We start from the raw sequence: 25365 nt of genomic DNA on the forward strand, positions 1-25365 counted from the left end.
GAGGGATGAATTATGTACAGATACTTTATGAGTAAGCTATATAGATACATATAAACATAACATTGTGACATCTCTGGATTTAGAATACCTACCTGCATTACAACAATTGATAGTGAATGGGTGCATAAAACTTACAAAAAATATCTATAGCAAATATGGTCGTACTCTTCACACTTTCGACAGCTAAACGTTCAACGAAAAGTATAAACTAATATATGTATATATCTATCTATTCAACCATCCCATCCATCTATGTTTATGTCGTTCATTTGTTTTCATTTTTCACATTTATATTTTTTCTTAAGTAATCCAGTCAGTAATGTGTGTATCTGGATGTTATTGAATATAGTTCGTTTATGGTTAAAAAAAATCTAAAATATACAAATTATTTTTGAAAGTTGAAAACGGTATGGAAAAAAGAATTTTTATTTTAATGAAGTTTTTAAGATGTTTCTAAATAATGACACAGCGTATTAAGTTAAAGAATTAAATAAACATACAAATAGTAATAACAAATAAAAGTACATATAAATATTAAAAAATTAATAAAAAGAGGACACTATATGTATATAAATATATATATATATATATATATATATATATATATATATATATATATATATATATATATATATATATACATTTGTATATATACCGATTTTATTACTCAGAAATTAAAAACAGTGCAAATGAAATTAAAAAATATTTTACACAATTTAAATGAAAGTTTATTTCTTAAAACACTTTTTGTCATTGGGAATATAGATTTAACTAACGCCAGTCCTCAAATATTTTTGCAACAAAATATTCAGTTAATTTTAGGTAACTAAAAACAAGGACAATATAAAGTGAGTAAGTGCAGGTTCAGTTCTCCTCCAGCAAAATTGTTTATTATTCATAAATAAATGCTTAAAGAGCTACACTTGTTTTAAATACAAATTTTGCAAGATTATGTTGCCCAAAAAATAATCATGTTACTAGTTTCAGTTAAAAACGTTTAACTGCCTGGACTAATATCGATTATTTTCATTTGTATTGCTTTTGTTGTATATCGTGCAGAAAATAAACAAAAATTTCGTATGTACAACACACAAAATTTCATCATAACTTTAAATAGGTTCCATTTCTCATATTCTTTTCCTAAGAACAGCAATTGTTGAAATCCTGAACTAGCTTCAGTCTAAATCTCTAAAAATCTGTTGGACAGAACTAAAGTATGTATGTGTTTTGTCGTAAATCGATTTATCAATTCTTTTGAGTAAGTCTTCTTACACATCATCATCGTTATCATCATGATCCGATTAAATTCTCAATGTCAAATAATTTATCCACAAATATTCCGGGTGTATATAGTACGCTGTGCAAATGTCAAATGTATCTATATCTAAAAGAAAAAAAAAAAAAACAGTCAAGATGAATTACATTTTAGTTTTAAAGCGTGTAACATATGCATTTTTGGTTCAACAAAGTAGAAATGCATGACGCGTGTCGCCCGTCTTATGGCAAAACTATTCCAACATTTTGTATTTCTTGCAACATTTTGTGTTATGAGTAATATCATCACCATAAAAAAATACAATAATAATAATAAAACCAAATAATTAATAAATGATGTAAAAAATATATGAAAAATATTAAAATTTATTTTTATACCCTCCACCATCATGAGTGGTTATAGAGGGTATATATAACTTTGTCATTCCGTATGTAACATCAAGAAATATTCATCTGAGATCCAACAAAGTATATATATTCTTGGTACTTATGAAATTCTGAGTCGATTTAGCTACGTCCGTCTGTCTGTGTAAAACACGCTCGAAGTGAAATAAATTATTAAAATTTGGCCAGAATATTCCCTATTGTCCTAGGCAGTTTGGTATAGAAAATGAGATTATTGTTAATAACTTCCGTCAGAATGTTGATATCTTCAAACAATTTTACAAATTAAAATTCTATGTCAATAGAATTCATATAGAGAAAATTTTTTCTGGATAGGTCCATAATTGGACATAGCTCCCATACAAGGTCCCCTCCCGAAAATTACTTAAACGCGCATAACTCATTACTAAATTAAGATATTCATATAAAATTTGGTACAAGTATTGAAATGTCACTGTGTCCCCTCCCGAAAATCGCTTAAAAGCACATAACTCATTACTAAATCAAGATATCCATATAAAATTTGCTACAAGTATTGCTCTTATATACAGAAATGTTACTGTGAAATTTTTTTCCGATCGGTCCTTAATTGGTCATAGCTCCCATACAAGGTCCTCTTACGAAAATCTCTTAGACCAACATTACTCATTACCAAATGAAGCTATTGATACAAAATTTTGCACGATCGGTTCATAATATGGGTGCGATCGGTCCCATACAAGGTTCCCTTCCGAAAATCTCTTAAACACATATTACTTATTACTAAATTACGATGTAGATACAAAATTTGACTGAAATACCCGAACCCGAACTTCGGTAAATTTGAAAGTTCGGCCGAACCTGAACTTTGCTCGGTTTTCAAAGTTAATTAAAAAGTAACAAATTTATAACATTTAAAAACAAAATATGAACATCCGGACAATTTTTGTAACTAATTCCGAATTCCAGAGAGTGATAAGTTTCTAATAACAAACCATTTTTGTGAAATGCATATAATCTTAATACTTTTATTTTTGGTTTTAAACGATTTATTGACAATGATATAATTTTCTGTAAGAGCACGCAGAGAAAAAACATGGTTGTGGTAACCATAATTTAAGTGCAACATATTATGGTTAAAATTATGATTGTAGTCTAAACATATTATCGTATATTGTAAAATATCATATGATTATAATATTTCATTATATTTTTGTATTTATCATAATATTGTTATACATGATCATATTATCATCCAATTTGATCAAAATTTCGTTTTAAATATGTATCGAAATCAAAATGAATTTTATCGAATCAGTAAAATTACAGTTTCTAAATAAAATAAAAAATATATATACATAAATATAAAGATAATAATATACTTAACACAATTCGCAAATTTCAATTTGCCGATTTATATGAAATTTTGGTTCATAAAAAATTTAAGTATAATTTCATAAAAATACTAGTATTTTTACGCCTGTTATGATCGTTAGTCATTTTCTAAAGCGAACTTTATATGGAGGCCATGTTCAAATGTCCATTTTGAATACCAATCAAACTGCAACAATAGTTTAGGTCCTATTGTTCTTTCAAGAGACTGGCTGACTTACTAACTGACTGACAGACAGACAGACGTGTCTAGATCGTTTTCGAATAAGGACCTAGAAAATGTCGATGTTACAAATGAGTGGCCTCCGGCAGGTTAGTGGTTAATGTTCTAGTCTGGTAGACCGGAGGTGGTGGGTTCGATTCCCACCTGAGGCACTGGTTAAGGAGCGCACAACAGACCCGATAGAGGCCTAGGTGTATTTCTTCGGATTTGATGTATGTATTTATATACATCCTCATTTCAAACTAACTAACTAACTGCAAATGAGATCAAAGATTTATAATTGAAACTACATAATTCAAAAAGTGATAAAATGTTTTAATCCGTTTCTGGATAAAAAACGAACAGTTAAAAAGGCGTTTTGTACCTATACCGGAAATTTATTGTATAGCCAGGATGTACGTTGACTTCTGTAAACAAATATATATATATATATATATATATATATATATATATATATATATATATATGGACCGATATATATATATATATATATATATATATATATATATATATATATATATATATATATATATATATATATATATATATGTTTATTTATTTGTTTTATTTATTCATTGTAGTAGTTTGAATTGTCTGAAGATATGCATTTATTGAGTCCCTTTACGCAGCAAATACAGATTTCCCTTTTTACCAGCTTTTTTCCCCTAAGGCTGGGATTTCTAAATATATGTACATATATATCATATCTGAGACTATCAAAATCATCCTAATATATATTAGGATTTTCTTCAAATTTGGAACAGAAAGATATATGTCTAGAAGCGTCAATAGGCTATATTACTTTCCGAAAATTGGACTAGAAGGAAATGGGGAAAAACGACGAAAATCGAAACAAAAAATCATAAAAATTTATTTTTGTCTATTTTAATGCGAAAATATTTTCGATTTAGCATTCTAAAGTGTCAGAAATATGTATTAGAAAAGTTGCGTTGCGAAAGTTGGAACAAAACGGTTACCAATAATTGGAAAAAGGGGGAAAAACTGGGAAAATCGGTACTTTTGTGCTTGAAAACTGATTTTTGTATATTCTGACGCGAAGTTATTTTCGATTTAGCTATCTAAAGTGTAAGAAATTTTTATTAGCAAAGTTCCGTTGCGAAAGTTTCACCAAAACTGGTAAAAAATGCGGGAAATGATGAAAAACGGGCAAAATTACTGTTATGTCCTTAAAAAGTGATTTTTGCCTGTTCTAAAGTTAATACTTTATGAGCTATCACCAATTATGGACCGATTGGAAAAAAAATTCTTAGTAATATTTCTGTATGTGAGAGCAATACTTGTACCAAATTTTATATAGATATCTTAATTTAGTAATGAGTTATGTGCGTTTAAGTGATTTTCGGGAGGGGACCTTGTATGGGAGCTATGACCAATTATGGACCGATCGGAAAAAACTTTCACAGTAACATTTCTGTGCATATGAGCAATACTTATTCCAAATTTTATATGGATATCTTAATTTAGTAATGAATTATGCGCGTTTAAGTAATTTTCGGGAGGGGACCTTGTATGAGAGCTATGTCCAATTATCGACCCATCCAGAAAATTTTTTCTCTCAATGAATTATATTGACAAAGTTGTAAAATTAAGATATCAGCATTCCGACGGAAGTTATTAACAAAAAACTCTGGGAGGCGATTTTCAGCAGGAATCAAGATCTTGTGTAGAAACGAATGTGTGATGACTTTCATGAAATTATCTTGCATAGTTTTCGAGAAAATTACATCAGAATGTATACAAAATGCTTATTTTTTTCGGAGTTGTTTTAAATTTTGATTCATAACTTTTCCCGATGTGAACCGATTTTGCTCATTTTCAATACCAAACTGTACCGGATAATAATGAATGTTTTGGGTGAATTTGGTTAAATTATATTGCTTCGTTTCAACGTGAGTGTGTTTTACACAGACAGACAGACGGACGGACAGACGGACATAGCTAAATCGACTCAGAATTTCATAACGACCAAGAATATATATACTTTGTTGGGTCTCAAATGAATATTTCCCACACAACTGAACCCCTAAATAGGGCTTGTAATCAAACTTCAGGTCTCAATTTTGAAGATAATTATATGAAATTTAGCACATCATCTTCTATGGTACCGAAGACGAAGCCTATTGAAAATGATTAACATTGGTTCATTATTTCACCTAGCCCCCTTACAACTGAACCCGACGAATAGGGCTTTTAAGTTCATAATTATGTTCAGTATACTCGTTATGTTCAATATACTCCTATACTAGTCTCGATGACTCTCATGAATTTTGTATAATTATAGGGTCCCATTTGACCATATACGTTTCGTATTTTTCCTTCAAAATTTTACTTAAATGTCCACAATTTTATTCAACAATAAACGGCTTAAGTATATCTGAGGCAAGGTACAATTCAACTACATGCTCTATTATGAAAACTAAATCACATTTCATTTTTGTAACAGGTGTATGGTATTATATGGTCGGCCTCGCCCGACTATAATTTCTTACTTGTTTTAAAATATCTTTATTTCTTAATTGGATATTTGCATTTAAGCGATTTTCGGAAGTGGTCCTTATTTGGGACCTGTGGCTAATTATGGACCGATCCGGAAAACATTTCGCAGGGTGTTTCATATCTACTATAAACACATTCATGACTAATATTATACCGATATCTTCATTCTGTTATGAAATATGTGCGTTTACGTGGTTATCGGAAATGGGCCTTATATGGGATCTATGCCCAATTATGGACCGATCCAAAGTACATTTTGCAGAATGATATATGTCTACACACTACATATTTATGTTGAATATTATTTCAATATCTTTATTTCTAAATTAGTTATGTGCACTTAAGTAATTTTCTGAAGTTGACTTTACATGGGAGCTGTGACCAATTATGGGCCGAGCCCGAAAAAATTTCGCAGGGTGATTTATATCTACTTTAAACACATTCATGATGAATTTTATACCAATAATTTCATTCAGTTATGTAATATGTGCGATTTCGTGGTTATCGGAAATGGGCCTTATATGGGAGCTATGCCCAATTATGGACCAATCCGAAAAATATTTTGCAAAGTGATATATGTATACACAAAACATATTCATGTTGAATATTATTCCAATATCTTTATTTCTTAATTAGTTATTTGTATTTAAGTATTTTTCGAAAGTGGACCATATATAGGAGCTGTGACCAATAATCAACCTATGTATATTGTTGGTAATATGATTTCTGTTCTTATTATTTAAATATGTGCAGAATTTCGTGGTGATACCGATAGTTTTGCCGAAGTTATTAACGATAAATCTATTTCCGAGAATATGTACGTTTGTATGGGGGCTATGACAAATTTTGAATGGATTGTTTTAAGTTTGAACATTTTTTATTCCTGGATAAAGAAAATAAGGTGCGACAGAATTCATTCCATTATCTTTAGTAGTTTCTGAGAAAACTACTCAAGAATTAGGAAAAAAACTTAATTTTTTTCGAGGTAGTCTGAAATTTTTACTCATAACTATTTACGTTGTGGACCGATTTGGCTGATTTTCAATACTAAACTGCTTAGGACAATAGTGAATGTTTTCAGTGAATTTGGCTGATTTATTCTGCTTAGTTTTAACGTGAGAGTGTTTGAGGCAGACAGGCGGACACAGCTAAATCGACTCAGAATTTCATAAGGATCCAGAATATATATACTTTGTTGGGTCTCAGATGAATATTTCTTGGTGTTACACACGGAATGACAAACTTATATATAGCCTCTATCACCACTGATGGTGGTGGAGGGTATATAATAAATAAAATACTTAGTAGTAACGAACTATTAATACTTAATAACGAATAAATAAATACTTAAGTATATAGACTTATTTCCTTGATGTTTTTAATTGATATTTCTGTTAAATTATTGTTTATTGAACTGAACTTAGATGAAACTTTGAATGTATTGGGCTTCGGTTTGTTTTAATCTTTTTTGTGATTTTCCTTTAATATTTATAATAGGACTTGTAGAGTTTGAATAACAATTTTTGTTTCTGGATATAATTTTATTTCATTCCTCCGACATTAAAAATATTTATAACAAGAAATTGCTAGTTTTTCTTACTTATGTTCCATAGGCAGGATCGCCATTATGGTCGATTGATTTTATAAAAAGATTTATTTTATTTTTTAATATGCGTAATTATATTTATTATAAAAATTTTAATTATTGAACTTGTCTCAACAAATTTAATGTCGTAATGAAAAATATTGAAAATTAAATTTGATTAATAAAATTAATATGTAAACGAAAACTTAGTTTATTAATATTATCAAGTACATTAGTTATGCACCTACAACAACTACTATTGAAAACAAAAACAACTTTTAGCATGTTTTTGTTGCTCTTCTTGTTTATAACAGTCAGTGGCGTGAATAAAATGATTTTTATACCCTCCACCACCATCAGTGGTGATAGACTCACCAGTGCTATAGAGTGCTATATTCGGCTGAGCCGAATCTTAAATACCCTACACCAGCTACTTTTATATTAATATTTTTTTTTAATTGATCAAATATTTGAAGAAATATGTAAGTTTTCTCATGCCAAGACCCTTCTACGCCCACTTGTTATACCCTCCACCACCATCAGTGGTGATAGATGGTATACATAACTTTGTCATTCCGTGTGTAACACCAAGAAATATTTATATGAGACCCAACAAAGTTTATATATTCTTGGTCCTTATGAAATTCTGAGTCGATTTATCTATGCCCGTCTGTCCGTCCGTCTGTCTGTGTAAAACACGCTCACGTAAAACCGAAATGAAATAAATGATTGAATTGGCAAGAATATTCCCTGTTGTCCTGGGCAGTTTGGTATTGAAAATGAGCAAAGTCGGTTTACATCGGGAAAAGTTATGAATCAAAATTTAAAACAACTCCGAAAAAAATAAGCATTTTTTACACATTCTGATGTAATTTTCACTAAAACTATGCAATATAATTTCATAAAAATCATCATACATTTGTTTTTACATGAGAACTTTATTCCTGTTGAAAATTGCAGAATCGGTCCACAATTTCATATACCTCCCATACGAAAGTACACATTCCCGGAAAATGAGTTTATTGTTAATAACTTCCCTCAGAATGTTGATATCGTAACAAAATTTTACAACTTTAAATTCTATGTCAATAGCATTCATATAGAGAACAAATTTTCTAGATCGGTACATAACTGGTCATATCTGCCATACAAGGACCCCTCCCGAAAATCAATTAAACGCGCATTACTCATTAAAATATCCATAAAAAATTAGGTACAAGTATTGATCTTATATACAGAAATATTACTGTGAAATTTTTTTTCGATCGGTACATAATTGGTCATAGCTCCCATACAAGGTCCCCTCCCGAAAATCACTTAAACGCACACAACTCATTACTTAATTAAGATATTCATATAAAATTTGGTACAAGTATTGATCCTATATTGATCCTTAATTGGTCATATAAGGTCCCATACAAGGTCCCTTCCCGAAAATCGCTTAAACGCGCATAACTCATTACCAAATTTGGAATAAGTATTGCTCATATGCACAGAAATATTACTGTGAAATTTTTTTCAGATCGGTCCTTAATTGGTCATAGCTCCGATACAATATCCCTTCCCGAAAATCGCTTAAACGCGCATAACTCATTACTAAATCAAGATATCCATATAAAATTTGCTACAAGTATTGCTCTTATATACAGACATATTACCGTGAAATTTTTTTCCGATCGGTCCATAATTGGTCAAAGCTCCCGTACAAGGTTCCCTCCCGAAAATCACTTAAACGCGCATAACTCATTACTTAATTAAGATATCCATATAAAAGTTGGTACAAGTATTGATCTTATATACAGAAATGTTACTGTGAAATTTTTTTCAGATTGGTCCTTAATTGGTCATGGCTCCCATATAAGGTCCCTTCCCTAAAAGCGCATAACTCATTACCAAATTTGGAATAAGTATTGCTCATATGCACAGAAATATTACTGTGAAAGTTTTTTCCGATCGGTCCATAATTGGTCATAGCTCCCATACAAGGTCCCCTCCCGAAAATCACTTAAACGCACATAACTCATAACTTAATTAAGATATCAATATAAAATTTGGTACAAGTATTGATCTTATATACAGAAATTTTACTGTGAAATTTTTTTCAGATCGGTCCTTAATTGGTCATAGCTCCGATACAAGGTCCCTTCCCGAAAATCGCTTAAACGCGCATAACTCATTACTAAATCAAGATATCCTTATAAAATTTGCTACAAGTATTGCTCTTATATACAGAAATATTACCGTGAAATTTTTTTCTGATCGGTCCATAATTGGTCATAGCTCCCATACAAGGTTCCCTCCCGAAAATCACTTAAACGCACATAACTCATTACTTAATTAAGATGTCCATAAATCTACAATCTATAATAAATCTTGCAATTGTAACAGATTTAAGCTGTTTAAATCTTCGGGTTTTTCTATTTAAGACATGAGAAATTGTATTTCTACAAATATTTGATCAATTAAAAAAGTATTAATATAAAAATAGATGGTGGAGGATATATAAGATTCGGCTCAGCCGAATATAGCATTCTTACTTGTTTTTCCTAATTCTTGAGAAGTTTTCTCAGAAACTATTAGAGATAATGGAATGAATTTTGTCACACGTTATTTTCTTTACCCAAGGATCAAAAATGTTTAAACTCAAAACAATCGATTCAAAATTTCTCATAGCCCCATACAAAGGTACATATTCTCGGAAATAGATTTATCGTTAATAACTTCAGCAAAAATATCGGTATCACTACATATGTATGTATATAATAAGTACAAAAATCATATTACCAACGTAGATCTGTATAGGTCGATTATTGGTCACAGCTCCCATATATGGTCCACTTTCGAAAAATACTTAAATACAAATAACTAATTAAGAAATAAAGATATTGGAATAATATTCAACATAAATATGTTTTGTGTATACATATATCACTTTGTGAAATATTTTCGGATTGGTCAATAATTGGGCTCCCATATAAGGCCCATTTCCGATAACCACGTAATCGCACATATTACATAACTGAATGAAGTCATCGGTATAAAATTAGTCATTAATGTGTTTAAAGTAAATATAAAACACCCTGCGAAATGTTTTCCGGATCGGTCCATAAATGCAAATATCCAATTAAGAAATAAAGATATTTTAAAAATAGGCTATATAAATAAGTTTTTTTCGGATCGGTTCATAATTGTTCATATCTGTCATATAAGATCCACTTCAGAAAATAAAGATATCGGAATAAGTATATTTTGTGTATATAAGAATCTTAAAAAAAAGTAAGGATCATTGCATAATTGGTCTTAGTTCTCATATAAGGCCCATTTCCATAAGTCACTTTTTCCAAGAAATTTCATTCAATTATAAATATATACGGATAAAATCCGACATAGTGTATTTTTTTATCGATAAATCATTCTGCGAAATTTTGTTCGGATTGGCCAATAATTGGCCATATCTCCATAAAAGATATATATGACATATGACGTATATAGGACGTCACGATGCCTCTTATGCTCACTTTTTTCGATATAATTGTTATACAAAATGTTCATGAAATTTGGTATACCGATAGGTCTGACTTCAGGAGGAACTATAAACTATATAATATCTGAATCGGACGCCACGCGCCTTTTTACGATAACTTTTTGTAAAACAATTATTATACCAAATTTATGATCAAGCATACAAAAAAGTACTTATCCGATTTTCATGAAATCTGTTATAATGAATGTTTTGGAATGAATAGTACGACACATTACATCTTCAAAGCGTATAATATCCTATATATATATATGAAATAGACTGTTGGTTTGTTTGTTACACATTCACGGCAAACTACTCAACCGATTTGGACCCCAAAAGGAGCAATGGGCTATATAAGATCATGATCGGATGTCACGCCCTTTTTTCCGCCCACTTTTTGCAAAATAGTTCTATTCTAAGTGGAACAATAGGCTATATAAAATCATGATTGGGCGTTACGATTCCTCTTGTGCTTACTTTTTTCTATATAATTGTTATACAAAATTTTCATTCGAGACATACAGAAAACTACTGAACCGTTTTACATGAAATTTGGTATTCCGATAGGTCTGACCTCAGGAGGAACTATAAACTATATAAGATCTGGATCGGACGCCACGTCCCTTTTTACGCCAACTTTTTGTAAAACAATTATTATACCAAATTTACGTTCAAGCATACAAACAAGTTTATACTAAGGAAAAAAATTTTACTTAAGTATGTACTGTAGTCCTAAAGTACTTTTTTCCCCTTATGCAGAACTGTTAAACCCGGGTGTTATCATTTTGTAACTTGTTCATGCATGTATGTATGTAACTAATCTTGATTAGGCTCAGAAACATTTGTATTAAGTGACCGATTATTCTATGACCTATTATGTGCTGATCTTGCCGATAACTTATATGATAACTATGACCAATAATGGACCAATTCGAAAAAAAAAATAATCAAAATAATATATTTATACACAGAACATACTCATGTCGAGTTTAATAATAAATTATGTGGTATTAAGTGGACTTCAGAAGTGAACCTTATATGGGAGCTAGTTATGGACTGACACTAAAATAATTTCTTATATGGAAGCTGTAACCAATTATGGACCGATGTGGAAAATTTTCACAAATGATTTATATATATACAAAACAAATTCACATCAAGTTTTACCCTGATAGCTTTATTTATCAATGAATTATGCGCATTTAAGTGATTATCTGATGTGGACCTTATATGGGAGATTTGACCAATTATGGACCGATACGAAAAAAATGCGTAAACTAATTCATATATACACAAAACATGTTCATGTTGAATTTTATCCCGACATATTTATTTATCAATGAATTAAGCTTGTTTAAATGATTTTAGGATGTGGACCTTATATGGGGGCTAGTACCAATTGTGGACTGATCCGGAAAAAATTTCACTGAATGATTTATATATATATATATACAAAACATATTCACCTCGAGTTCTACCCTAATAAGTTTATGCGCATTTAAGTGATTTTCGGATATGGATCTTATATGGGAGCTATGACCGACTATGGACCGATCCGGAATAAATTTCGTAGAGTAATTCATATATACACAAAACACATTCATGTCGAATTTTATCCAGATAGCTTTATTTATCTATGAATTAAGCTCGTTTAAGTGATGTATACCTTATATTGACCAATTATGGACCGACCCGGAGAAAAATTCCGTAGAGTGATTTATGTATACACAAAACATACTCATGTAGAATTTTATTTGTCGAATTATCTTTGGTGGTTTCTGAGAAAACAACTCAAGAATTAGGAAAAAAACTTAATTTTTTTTTGAGGTAGTCTGAAATTTTTACTCATAACTTTTTAAGCTATGAACCTATTTTGCTATTTTTTCAATACCAAACTGCTTAGGAAAACAATGAATATTCTCAGTGAATTTGGTTGATTTCATTTACTTAGTTTTAGCGTGAGCGTGTTTTAACCAGACAGAGAGACGGGTAGACGGACATAGCTGAAGCGACTCAGAATTTCATAAGGACCCAGAATATTTGATACTTTGATGGGTCTCAGATGAATATTTTTTGGTGTTACACACGGAATGACAAACTTATATATACCCTCTATCACCACTGATGGTGGTGGAGGGTATAAAAAGAGCCAGCTAGAATACGTACCAAGGACGTCGCACATTGGGGTAAAAGCATTGAAAATGGCTCTTAATTCAGAGGAGGGTAAAATTAATTTTTTATTATTATTGTCGTATTTGTTTATTTATTTTAAAAAATAAAGTTTGGAATTAAAAACATTTTTTTAAGGCTATTCTAGAGTCTGTCCGTCTTCCTGCGACTTAATTTTAAATATGTTTGTATGAGTGCAAGTCACAATTTTGAAGATATCATAATAAACTTTGGCACATAGGTTTATATTGGTCAAAAAAAGGCGGAACTTCAATTTGGTGAGAACTTCTCCGTTATTTCGCATAGCTCCCATACAAATGGACCTTCCGGATATGGTTTTAGAGCTTATACTAAATATGTTTTTTTATATTCAAAATGGTATGTCCATATTTAATCATAGTTCCCATATAAAGTATTGGTCCATTATTTCTCCTAGTTCACATAGAAATTACAACCGAAATAGAACCACAACATTAATAAATTTAAAAATATACCAATATTTAACCAAAGAAATAAAATATCTTAAGCAATTTTTATATTAATTTAGATTATTTTAACTATTTATTTTTTATTAATTGAAAATGGGTAGTAAATTATTTCTGTTATTTTCTTATTCAATGTAATTTTCATTCTCACCATCATCATTGAAACTATCATCACTACTTTCTGCAGAGTTATTCTTATTATTCGAGTCATTTGAAAGAATAAGGAGATCCAATGCCGCTTTTGGTAGAACAGTTTTTTTCTTTTCATATTTTTTGCTCATACTTGAAACTATAGGATCGGAGCTTAACAAAAGTCTATTAAATATGTCTTCATTTGTTTTTTCTCTACTAAATCTTCGTGAGAAATGTTATCTGTAGTTTTTGAAATCCTTGTTTCTTGCCTCTTGAGCTTCTTCAGAAAGTTGGCCAATTGGCAAAAGAGCATGATCAATTATTTCAGGGCCATGAAAAAAAAAAATTTATGCAGAGTGGGGGACATGTAATACCATGAATACTTCTCAACATAATATCTAGCTGTATTATTCGCGTAGTTTCTGAAATTCTCAATATTAATTTCATTGTTACATGATACAACAATAAGAATAGTGTGCACTTTTTATAACATGATTGAAGAAACGCCTGGCAGTATTGCCATCATTTGTATTACCAAAACCAGGCTTAGGATAGTCAATAATCAAGCCAGTTTTATCTTTAAATTCTTTTTGTATTCTAGCTTTGTTTTCAGTGACAATTTTCTTGTCATCGGGTGATCGTGCTTGCCATTTATTAATTGGAAGTTTGTAGGACAAGTGTAGAAGGCATTCGAAAAATCGAACCGTGTAAAACTGAAAGCCCGAATTTTAAGTTTTCTGTATTTATAGGTCTTTTAATCATGTCTTCTACATAATTAAACTGTTTACTCGTAGCATTACAAATATAGCACTTTTGCGTTCATGAAGTTTCGGAGATAGCATTGCATACTTTACCGTCTGTCATCACTAACATTAGTTTGTGACTAATTTTGGCAGATCTTTCGCCTAATGATACAATAGATTCTGACAAATTGTTGATTTCATTTTCCACCCTCTTTTTTCATTTATTGATGTCATTGTTGTTTCTTTTGAAAATTCAATTTTTAAGGGTCGACAAAATCGGGTAGATGATGGACGCATATTTTGCCAAATTATTTTATTGCAGCATGTCATTTTTAATTGAATAATTGAAGTTATAAAAACCAATGAATCGTTACCACTAGGACCATGGTACATTTGCTTATACATGCTATGTCCAGAACTGCCATCAAATCCCCATTTTGTATAAAGAACAATATTTACTATTTCATAGATATTTAAATTATCTATTTCAGTCTTTTGAAGCTTAACAAAAAGTTATACAGTGTGGTTTAAAAGGCCCTGTAAGCTGAAATGAACTGAAGTTTCAGAAATACTTATCAGTTCTCGCTGCAGATAACAACATTGCTTAGCTTCTGAACATAAGAATAAGAGGGAAACTTTTCTGGTGCAGCTCTTCTAATAACATCGTAAGAATGCCGTGATAATTTTACATCTATTAAAACACTTAAAGCTTGTTCTGCAGTCAATTTTGTTATCTCTACTGATTCAATGATTTTTCGAGAATTTGAAGCTTTTGTTGTAAAAGTTGTTTTTTCAGAAACTACCAAAGATATTTCGATGAATGTTGTCACACATTATTTTTTTGTGCCATGGATCAAGTATTTCAAACTCATAATAATTGATCCAATATTTCCCATAGCCCCATACAAAGGTGTATATTCCCGGAAATTAGTTTACCGTTAATAACACCCTCAAATATATCGGCATCAACACAAAATTTTGTACATATAAATATAATATGAATAGAAATCTTACTACCAACGTAGATCTCAATCAGTCCACAATTGGTCATAGCTCCCATTTAAGGTCCACCTCCAAAAATAACCTAAACGGACATAATTCATTGATAAATAAATATAATTCACTGATAAAATTTGAGCTGAATATGTTTTGTGTACTTACAAATCATTCTACCAAATTTCTTTTCGGATCGGTCCATTATTAGTCGTAGCTCCCGTATTAGGTCCACCAAATCACTTAAACGCATATGTTTCCCGGATCGGTCCATTATTGGTCATAGCTCCCATATAAGGACCTCTTCCGAAAATCATTTAAACTCACATATTTCATTGTCAAATAAAGCTATCTTGATAAAATTCGACACAAATATGTTTTGTGTACATGCATATGAATCACTCTACGAAATTTTTCTGGAGAGGCCCGTAATTGGTCATATATAAAGTCCACTTCCTAAACTCACTTAAACGCACATATTTTATTAATTGATAAATCTATTGGAGTAATATTCGGCTTGAATTTATTTTTTTGCATATAAATCATTATACGAATTTTTTTTCTGGATCGGTCCGTAATTGGTCATAACTCCCATATAAGGATGGGTTTTAATAAAAAGTAGCTTGCTGGTAGAGGGTATCTAAGATTCGGCACAGCCGAATATAGCACTGTATCTTGTTTATTTTTGGTTTGTTAATGAATAAATAGTTTGTTTTTTTATGTTAGGTGTGATTTATTGCTTTGCTAATGCTACTTTTCTCTACGTGTATGTATTTACAAGGAAATATGCTTAAGATGACGTATAGAGCAAACGAAATTTTTATTACCGTTAAAAAATATCCCTTTGTAAATGAGATCGGGTTATAAAAAATGTTCCTCAGAATCTTAATTTCAAAACAAATACAGTGAATCAACTAAGTTTTTTTGACTACCTTTTGTTAAGAGTTCATAAATAAAATTCGATAAAACAGGTAAAAAGTAAATTTATGTTTTCCAATTAAAAATAGAGATTGTTTAAAATGGAAAAACCAAAAAAAAAAATTAAAATACAAATTTGTTTGTATTTGTTGTTGCATTTTATTATTTTTCATCAGAATTTGCAGGTCAATAAAGAATTTTGCATTTTTAGAATTCAAGGTAATTTCGTTTTCAAATTATTTTTAATTACTTTTTGGAATTTATTGTTTTATTGTTAAAAGGACATGTGTTAAGTATTTTTCAATTGCAATTTGCAAAAATCATATCCTCATTGTGTGAAACTGTGAAATTATTTGCGTTAAAATTGTTTAAAGGAAAATAATGAGGCAATCCAATATAAAGATTTAGATTTTTAGAACAAGTGTAAATATATTATGAGATGTTGAATCAATACCATAACAAATATAAAATAGAGTAATTGATGAAATGACCCAAAGCGACTTGTATGCAAGGAAAACCATTGAACTCCTTTTTTATCTTCTCCAAAGCCCATATACGAACTTGGAAAAACAGACCTTAAGTCACTTGGAACCAATATAAAGTGAACTGTCGTGTTGTACAGGGAAACTACGATATTTAAATATTTACAGATAGAGGTGATTATCATCACCTAAGGTCCACAAAAGCAATATTTTTCAACTAATACATACACTTATATATATATTTAGAGGCCAAATCAAGAATTACTATCCAGATCCAAATACGTCTACTGTATTTGATTCATAAAATAAAACATTCAAAATATGAGGCAGAAAATCAAGATTTTATCATGTAATAGTTCTATAGTGGTATACGGTGATGTCCCCATACTTAGAGTGGCTAGGATGGTACTTAGTGTTAGGTTTATTGAATCAGAATCAATATTATACAATTCTGAATAAAATTCACTCAGTACTCCCGAAATAGACGGGGTTTCCGTAATAAAAAACCTAGATTATTTTGTTATAATATATAGTTTTATACCCCACTTAACATTTTTTCTAGGTCCAAATCCATTGATTTTCTAGTATATCATGTATCCAATTCAAAATTACTTATTATTTTTAAAATAAAACCAAAGAAATGATAGATTTCATGTTAAGTCAAATAGTGATAAATTCTTATAGGTATATAGGGTAATAAATCGGTTAAGAATTGTCCAAATTTAATCGTACCACTTCTAAAATATCTAAAAATTGTTATTTTAATATATAGGAGTAATAAAAATAATAATTTTATAAAATAACACAGCAATATTAAAAAATGAACAAAAACCTAAAAAGCAAAATATTTTATTGACCTAATAAATTAACAATACGTTCACATTTTATCAAAAATCTCGTTAATTAATATCACGATTTTATTTTTTATGGTAGAAAATTAAAATATAAGATATCTTTAAAAAATACAACAAACAAATTGCTTAATTTTGCTAAAAATAATTGTTCACATAAAGTTTTTTCTTTATATTTATAAAATTTTACATAGGCAAATTACTTAATTAATTCACTGTATATGGTAAAAAATCACAAAATTCTACCTTTTAGCAAGATTACATCGATTTACTCAGAATGCATTTTTGGCATATAGAGCACTTAAATCCCCGGCCGACGATATTTGTGGTGGTTTGAACTGTATTAGAGTGGACATTTATGTACATAGCGGCTAGGTGAAATCGGGGACCAATGTCTTGAACTCACTTCTAAACTTTTATTTAATTTTTCTTCGTGATGGCTATAAAAAGAAAAACCATATCCTTGTTTTTAATGAGTATTTAAAGAAAATCAAACTCGAATATTCATAAAAAAATCGAATATCAACAAGATAGAGTGCTATATTCGGCTGAGCCGAATCTTAAATACCCTCCACCAGCTACTTTTATATTAATATTTTTTTAATTGATCAAATATTTGTAGAAATATGTAAATTTTCCCATTCCAGCTAAAAATGATCATATATGGGACCATATATGTTCATACATATTCATATATTTCCCCTTTACCCATATATTTTCCCATATAAAAATATACACAATGTATGTACATATGTATATATAATTTATTATTTTAAAATTATTTTTACGCACTCTCTAAATATATTCATAATATTATAATAATAATACACAAAATTGAAAACGTTAAAGTATAAAATAAAAAAATCTAAATATTTCTTGAACTCCTTACATATTACTTATTAACTATAAACTTTCGGCGTTTAAATTCGCTGATTTTATGGGTCGCATCTCATGTTGTCCTCAAGGAATTCATCTGACGGTTATTGACCCTCAGGTACACCATCTGAAAATAAACAATATAAGACACTTTATTTTATGGAATTTGTTTTTTTGTTATTTTAATGGCGTTCAAAAAATTTTAAAATTATGTGAAATCTGATTTACTTTAATTTTTTCAATATTTTATACAAATGTATGTACATACATACATACGTGTATCAGCTAACTACCTGCCACTGTCATTTGTTCAGTTTTCCATATTCATTAACAAGGATGTTTCATCTCCATGGTGTTTGGTCGTAATACCAATTCGAAGTTGCCTTTCACTATATTTAATTTAATAAATTATTATTTATTTACAACCATTTTTACATTCATACTTTGTCCGGATCTTCAATGAATGGAGTAGCTTCCTATGTTATCACAATCAATTTGCTCTTTCTTTTTCAATTACATATTTCTGAAAATATTGAGTATTATTGTATATATAAGGTTGTCATTCCGTGTGTAACACCAAGATATATTCATCTGAGACCCAACAAAGTATATATTCTGGGTCCTTGTCAAATTCTGAGTCCATTTAGCTAAGTCCGTCTGTCTGCATAAAACATGCTCACGTTAAAACTATGCAAAAGAAATAAACCAAATTCACCAAAAATATTCACTGTTATCCTAAGCAGTTTAGTATTGAAAATCAGCAAAATCGGTTCACAACGTTAAAAGGTATGAGTGAAAATTTAAGACTACCTCGAAAAAATTACAGTTTTTTTCGTAATTCTTAAGTCGTTTTCTCAGAAACTACAAAAGATAATTCTATGAATTTTGTCCCACATTATTTTTTTTATCCAGGGATAAATTATGTTGAAAATCAAAATAATCGATTCAAAATTTCCCATAGCCCCATACAAAGGAATATATTCCCGAAAATTAATTTTTCAATAATAACTCCCTCAAATATATTGATATCAACACAAAATTTTGTACATGCAAATATAATATGAACAGAAATCATGCTATCAACGTAGATCTCAGTAGGTCCACAATTGGTCATAGCTCCCATATAAGGCCCACATTCAAAAATCACCTTAACGCACATATTTTATTGATAAATAAAGCTATTGAGATAAAATTCGAGTTGAACATGTTTTGTGTACATACAAATCATTCTACCAATTTTTTTTCCGGATAGGCCCATTATTGGTCATAGCTCCCATACAAGGCCCACTTCCGAAAATCACTTAAAAGCACATATTTCATTGTCAAACAAAGCTATCTTAATAAAATTCGACACAAATATGCTTTGCCTAGATATAAATCACTCACATATAAGGCGCACTTCCGAAAATCATATAAATCATTATAAATTACATAAATGCACATTGACAATCAAAGCAATCGGGATAAAATTCGACATAAATGTGTATTTTGTTTATATAAATCATTCTACGGAATTTTTTTCCGGATCGGCCCATAAGTTGTATTGGCTCCCAGTAAAGCACTTAATACCACCTTATTCGTTGTTAACTGATTATATATGGATAAAATTCAACATAAGTATGTTCTGTGTATAGATAAATCATTCTATTAACATGTTTTCGAACTGGCCTATTAATATAAATTTTTCTGGACTTATAAAAATTAGTTCGACATATGCATAAATGTTAGTACTCTCAATACGGAAACAAAAATGTTGCCAAGTTGTCTAAAAATTAGATAGCTAAATGTGTTTTAATAAAAAGTAGCTTGCTGGTGGAGGGTATTTAAGATTCGGCATAGCCGAATATAGCACTCGTACTTATTATCTAAAAATTAGATATTTACCTATCTTGGCAACATTTTTGTTTCCGGATTTTTAATACCAAACTGCTTAGGATAACAGTGAATATTTTTGGTGAATTTGGTTTATTTCATTTGCTTAGTTTTAACGTGAGCATGTTTTAGACAGACAGCCAAACAGACGGACATAGCTAAATGGACTCAGAATTTGATAAGGACCCAGAATATATATACTTTGTTGGGTCTCAGAGGAATATTTCTTGGTGTTACACACGGAATGACAAACTTATATATACCCTCTATCACCATTTATGGTGGTGGAGGGTATAAAAAAACATAAACATCTTTTCTTTTATGTATTGGGCATTTACTTATCAATGATGCCGACGTGCGCATTAGCAAATACTCGCTACTGAATAGTTAACGAGTGTTGCGCACAAGCGATTTACAGCAGCGGGTACATGCGTATATATTAGTAAATGAATATGAGTAATAATGCATTCTTACTATTCAAAGAAAAATATTCAACAAAACAAATAAATTTTTAACCACATTAAGAAATGTTTATATGGAATTAAATTATGATCATTTGGAAAATAAAATTTTTGTATAAGAAAATGTGTAATTTATATAAAAACATATTTTTAGCGATTTTATGTGCATATTAATAAACAACTATTTTGGAAAATTTCCAAATGTCAATAAATATAATTTTGATATATTTTTACCTACTTTTTGCATGCACATACAAGTGTAACAAAATCAAGATCAAGAAAGGAATTGTAAAAATTCTTCTACCTAATTTTATATATACTAATACAAGAAGTGTGTTAAAAATAGAAAGGATTCAAATAATTTCCAGACTTTCTGCGACAGTCTTTGGCAAAAATAATACTTGTAAACCTACAACCCTAAAACCAATATATGCACTTCATATTAGAGACGCCGCACAGTGGTATAGGAAAAAATAGAGCACTATAAAAAATGTCGTAGCAGTAAATTATCTCTTATAGTTTAGGAGATATTCGCATTTGAAAATTAAAATTTTAAAATTTTTACCGTCCTTACTTTAGTTTTTTGCTAATAACGGGTCCGAATATACCCGATTTTCGCCATTTTTTTTATTCGCTTAATAACAAGTTTATATATCAAGCAGTGAAAGAATTATGTAAAAATCATGACTGAGTCCAAAGTTATAGGCATTTTAATTTAAAAAATTAAAAAAAGGCGATTTTTTGCCATTTTTTTGGGAAAAAAGTGTCTTTTTCTTTTTAAGTTATCTAAAAAGTTTCTAAGAAGATGTATATAGAATTTATACTTTTTGGAAAGCTGACTTTACATAAAGTACGATAAATGAAACAAAACCTAAAAATTTTTGATACCGAGGGGACCAGGTCCATCCAAAAAACCCTATTTTTTATGGAAAATTCAATTTTGAGCAAAAATTCTCAAATCGCATAGTCGATATCAAATTATAGTGACCTGTTTTATATGACCCAATATGTTCTTAATCATTTTGTAACGGGTTTCGATAACCCCGCCCCTGGTATGGATATAATAGGCAAAAAACCAAAGAATCCCATTTTTGGGATTTTTTAAAACTTTTTTGGGAATTCCGGGATTTCTAATAAGAAAATTCGAAATTTTTATTTAATTTTGGATTTTGAGTAAAAAAATCTACCTAACTGTAAAATTTCATCAAAAAATATTCATAAATAAAATTTTTATTGCAATTTGAAAAATTTGTATCTTCGCAAAAACTGAATAAAAAACATTTTTTAATTTTTTTTAAAAAAAGTATTCCGCGAATTTTTTAATTTTCAAAAATTTTATACAGTTTTGAAAAATAGACAAAATTACCTTTCCATTGATATATAACATGCCTACCTAATGTTTTTTAAGTGACAAATTAATTAGGGAAAACTCAACATCTTTTAGAAAATTTACCTAGCACTATTATTTTCATCCATAAGGTTAACTCTTAAATTTGTTACATATATGGATGAAAATAATAGTGCCCTAATTAATTTGTCACTTAAAAAACAGTAGGTAGGCATGTTATATATCAATGGAAAGGTAATTTTGTCTATTTTTCAAAACTGTATATAATTTTAATTATATAAACTTGTTGTTAAGCGAATAAAAAAAATTGCGAAAATCGGGTATATTTGGACCCGCTATTATCAAAAAACTAAAGTAAGGACGGTAAAAATTTTAAAATTTTAATTTTCAAATGCGAATATATCCTAACTATAAGAGATAATTTACTGCTACGACGGCATTTATAGTGCTCGATGAGGAGATTCTATATACGAAATTTTTTATAAATCGGAACTCAAATGAAGAAATAGGATCGTTTTAAAAATTTAACATAGCCAAGGTGTCCTAATTGGAGGACCCCCCGCCGGGCCCCTGGTTGGCCTATAAGGTCCAAATTCAAAACCTAAACTCGACAACACCTCCTCTTTGTGCATATCAAATTTCATTAAATTCGGATTAACCGTTTAGAAGTTACCAAATTATTTCCCTCTTTTTTTTCCTATACCACTGTGCGCCGCGCCAACCAATACAATTTTACTCCTTTCAATTTGTTTCCTTGAAATATTTCCTCGAAAATATTGGGTTAAGAAAAATAAAAACAAAATTAGTTTTCTTTTAAAAAATATAAAAATGGTGTTTTATTAGGGTTTTTCTCGGGTTTTAATTTGGGGTTTTGTACGTACCGTACTCTTCGGGGTTACAAAAGTAAGTGATCATTACAATTTTAAAGAAAGAGAGAAAGAGGGTAAAAACGCCAAAGAATTAAAAACATAGAATGGCCAGTGAAGAGTAACTGACCATATACACTGTGCGCAAAAACATCCCGCCCCTTGCAATACTGCAATAAGGAAGGCTTAGGATACTGCGGGGTAAAATGTGCTGAAAACAGAGTTAAATAAAAACGGGTAACATTTTTTTTCCAACATAACAATTCATTTGTTAACAATTAAAAAAAAATTAACAATATAGAAAAAAAAATATATAAAAAGAGTCTAAACTATACGGCCAGACATAACATTTATTACAATGGTTGCCGGGGTTTGTTGTTGCTGATATGGCAGTGGTTGCTGTTGATATTGTTGGGGTTGTTGTTGATAATGTTGCTGTTGTTGCACGCAGCAAAGATGTGGTTGTTGTTGAGGTGTGCTGGCATTTTTGGATTTACCACGCTTGTTGTTGTTCCTCTTCCTTTTGGAGGGACTTTGCTCCTTGGGACCGTCGCTGTTATGGGGTTGTTCTTGGGTTGCGGGCCTTTTGGCGGTGGAGAAGAGTGTGGTGTTCGGACAAGCACTCAAGGCACCTCTCACGGCTGGTACATTTGTCCTTCATATGTGAGTGTGCCAAACAATTGAAGCAATAACGGAACTTCTTTACCGTTTCCCACCTCTTCCCCACCGACATTTTACGAAATTTGAGACACTTACGTAAAGCGTGCTCACTCTTACACAAGCGACAGTCTGTGTAAGACGGATTTGCGGTGGATTTCCAGGCGGCGATTCACATTCGACACCTTGCTATGGGTAAAGTAAATAGAGAGAGAAGAAAAAAAAAAAAAAATTAGTCAGTTTCTGACTTTGGCAAGAGAAAAAGCTTCACTATGGGCCGGGTAAAATTGCCCGAAGCTGTTCTCACGTCCGCAGTGCGGGCCTTGCTCTCATGGCCTACATGGTTCTTCTCTATCCTGCCTAAGCGCCATTCATTTGGGGGTAAATTATCCTGACGGATCACAACTAAATCTCCTACTTTGTAGTCCCTTTGTGGATATTTCCACTTAATTCGCCGATGGAGTTCCTTGAGGTATTCCTCTTTCCATCGTTGAGCATACTGATGATGGAGCACTTTGAGTTTTTGCCATCTATTGGCAATACTCAATGAAAGATCGGAATGATCGGGTTCAGGGGGTGCCATAAGAGGTGCCCCTATCAGAAAATGACCTGGGGTTAAAGGGATTAAATCGAAGGGATTATCGCTCATTGCAGTTAAGGGTCTTGAGTTTAAGCAAGCTTCTATACGGGTTAACATTGTTGAAAACTCCTCAAAGGTAAATTTTTGTATTCCAGCAATTTTACGAAAATGAGTTTTTACACTCTTAACGCCGGCTTCCCATAAGCCGCCCATATGAGGAGCACCAGGGGGGATAAAATGCCATTCAACTGGCTGAAAACTATTTCGTACAAGTAGTTTTCTCTTAATTGGGGTAAAAACTGCTTTCGGTCTACTTCCAGTAAATTAGCAGCACCGACAAATGCAGTTCCGTTGTACGAGTATATGTGGGCAGGACAACCTCGACGGGAGAAAAAACGGGCAAAAGCACCAAGAAATGTTTCGGTCGACATATCACCGGTTGCATCTAAATGAATCGCTTTTGTGGCGAAGCAAACAAAAACGAGTACATAGCCTTTCGTTATTCGGCAACCTCTACCAATATAGGATTTTATGTGGAACGGAGCAGCGAAATCTAAACCGGTATGGGTAAACGTTCACGTAAGAGAAGCACGTTCAGGGGGTAAAGCAGCCATAATCTGCTGACCAGTTTTCTTTCGATATATAGTACATTCCTTCCAATTGAAAATGACTGTACGAATTAGATTTTTTAACTTGGGGACCCAAAACTCATTTCTTACTAATCTGAGCATTAATGAATGGCCACCATGGGCAGAGCATTCGTGAACATGTTCAACAAACAAACGGGTAAATCGGGCTGCATAAGGCAGAATTTTAGTGTAACGCTCTTCGTACGTTAAGCCAGGGGATCGAGTTGACCGACCATTGATTCGGACAAAACCATTTGAAACAATAAACGGGTTCAAAGTAAGTAAATTACTCTTAGACGAAATGGGTTTACCTTTCGAGAGTAGAGAATATTCGGGTATATAATTCTATTGACATACTAGAACCAATCGATCTCGAGTAAATTTCATTTCTGACTGGGTTAAATCTAAGGTGTTGTACAAGCATT

The 25365-nt window shown here is 30.9% G+C and overlaps 1 protein-coding gene and 1 pseudogene across 2 annotated transcripts in view; one reads left to right on the plus strand and one right to left on the minus strand.

Moving 5' to 3' along the window:
- The first annotated feature begins 243 nt into the window (after nucleotides 1–243).
- LOC119607807 (calsyntenin-1-like) overlaps nucleotides 244–25365 on the plus strand; it is a 43160-nt gene continuing 18038 nt past the window's right edge. Inside the window, exon 1 of one of the 2 annotated variants that reach the window (XM_037961910.1) lies at nucleotides 244–407. The gene's annotated coding sequence lies outside the window, so the exon portion shown is untranslated. Of the gene's footprint in view, nucleotides 408–669; nucleotides 849–25365 lie in introns of those variants that run through there. The other variant, XM_037961911.1, reaches the window with a different exon arrangement.
- On the minus strand, nucleotides 13658–14426 carry LOC119607808 (annotated as a pseudogene).

This window comes from Lucilia sericata, unplaced genomic scaffold (genome assembly GCF_015586225.1).
Source record: "Lucilia sericata isolate MDLA Ls3-8-SP2 unplaced genomic scaffold, ASM1558622v1 Contig000752F_arrow, whole genome shotgun sequence".
NCBI lineage: Eukaryota > Metazoa > Arthropoda > Insecta > Diptera > Calliphoridae > Lucilia > Lucilia sericata.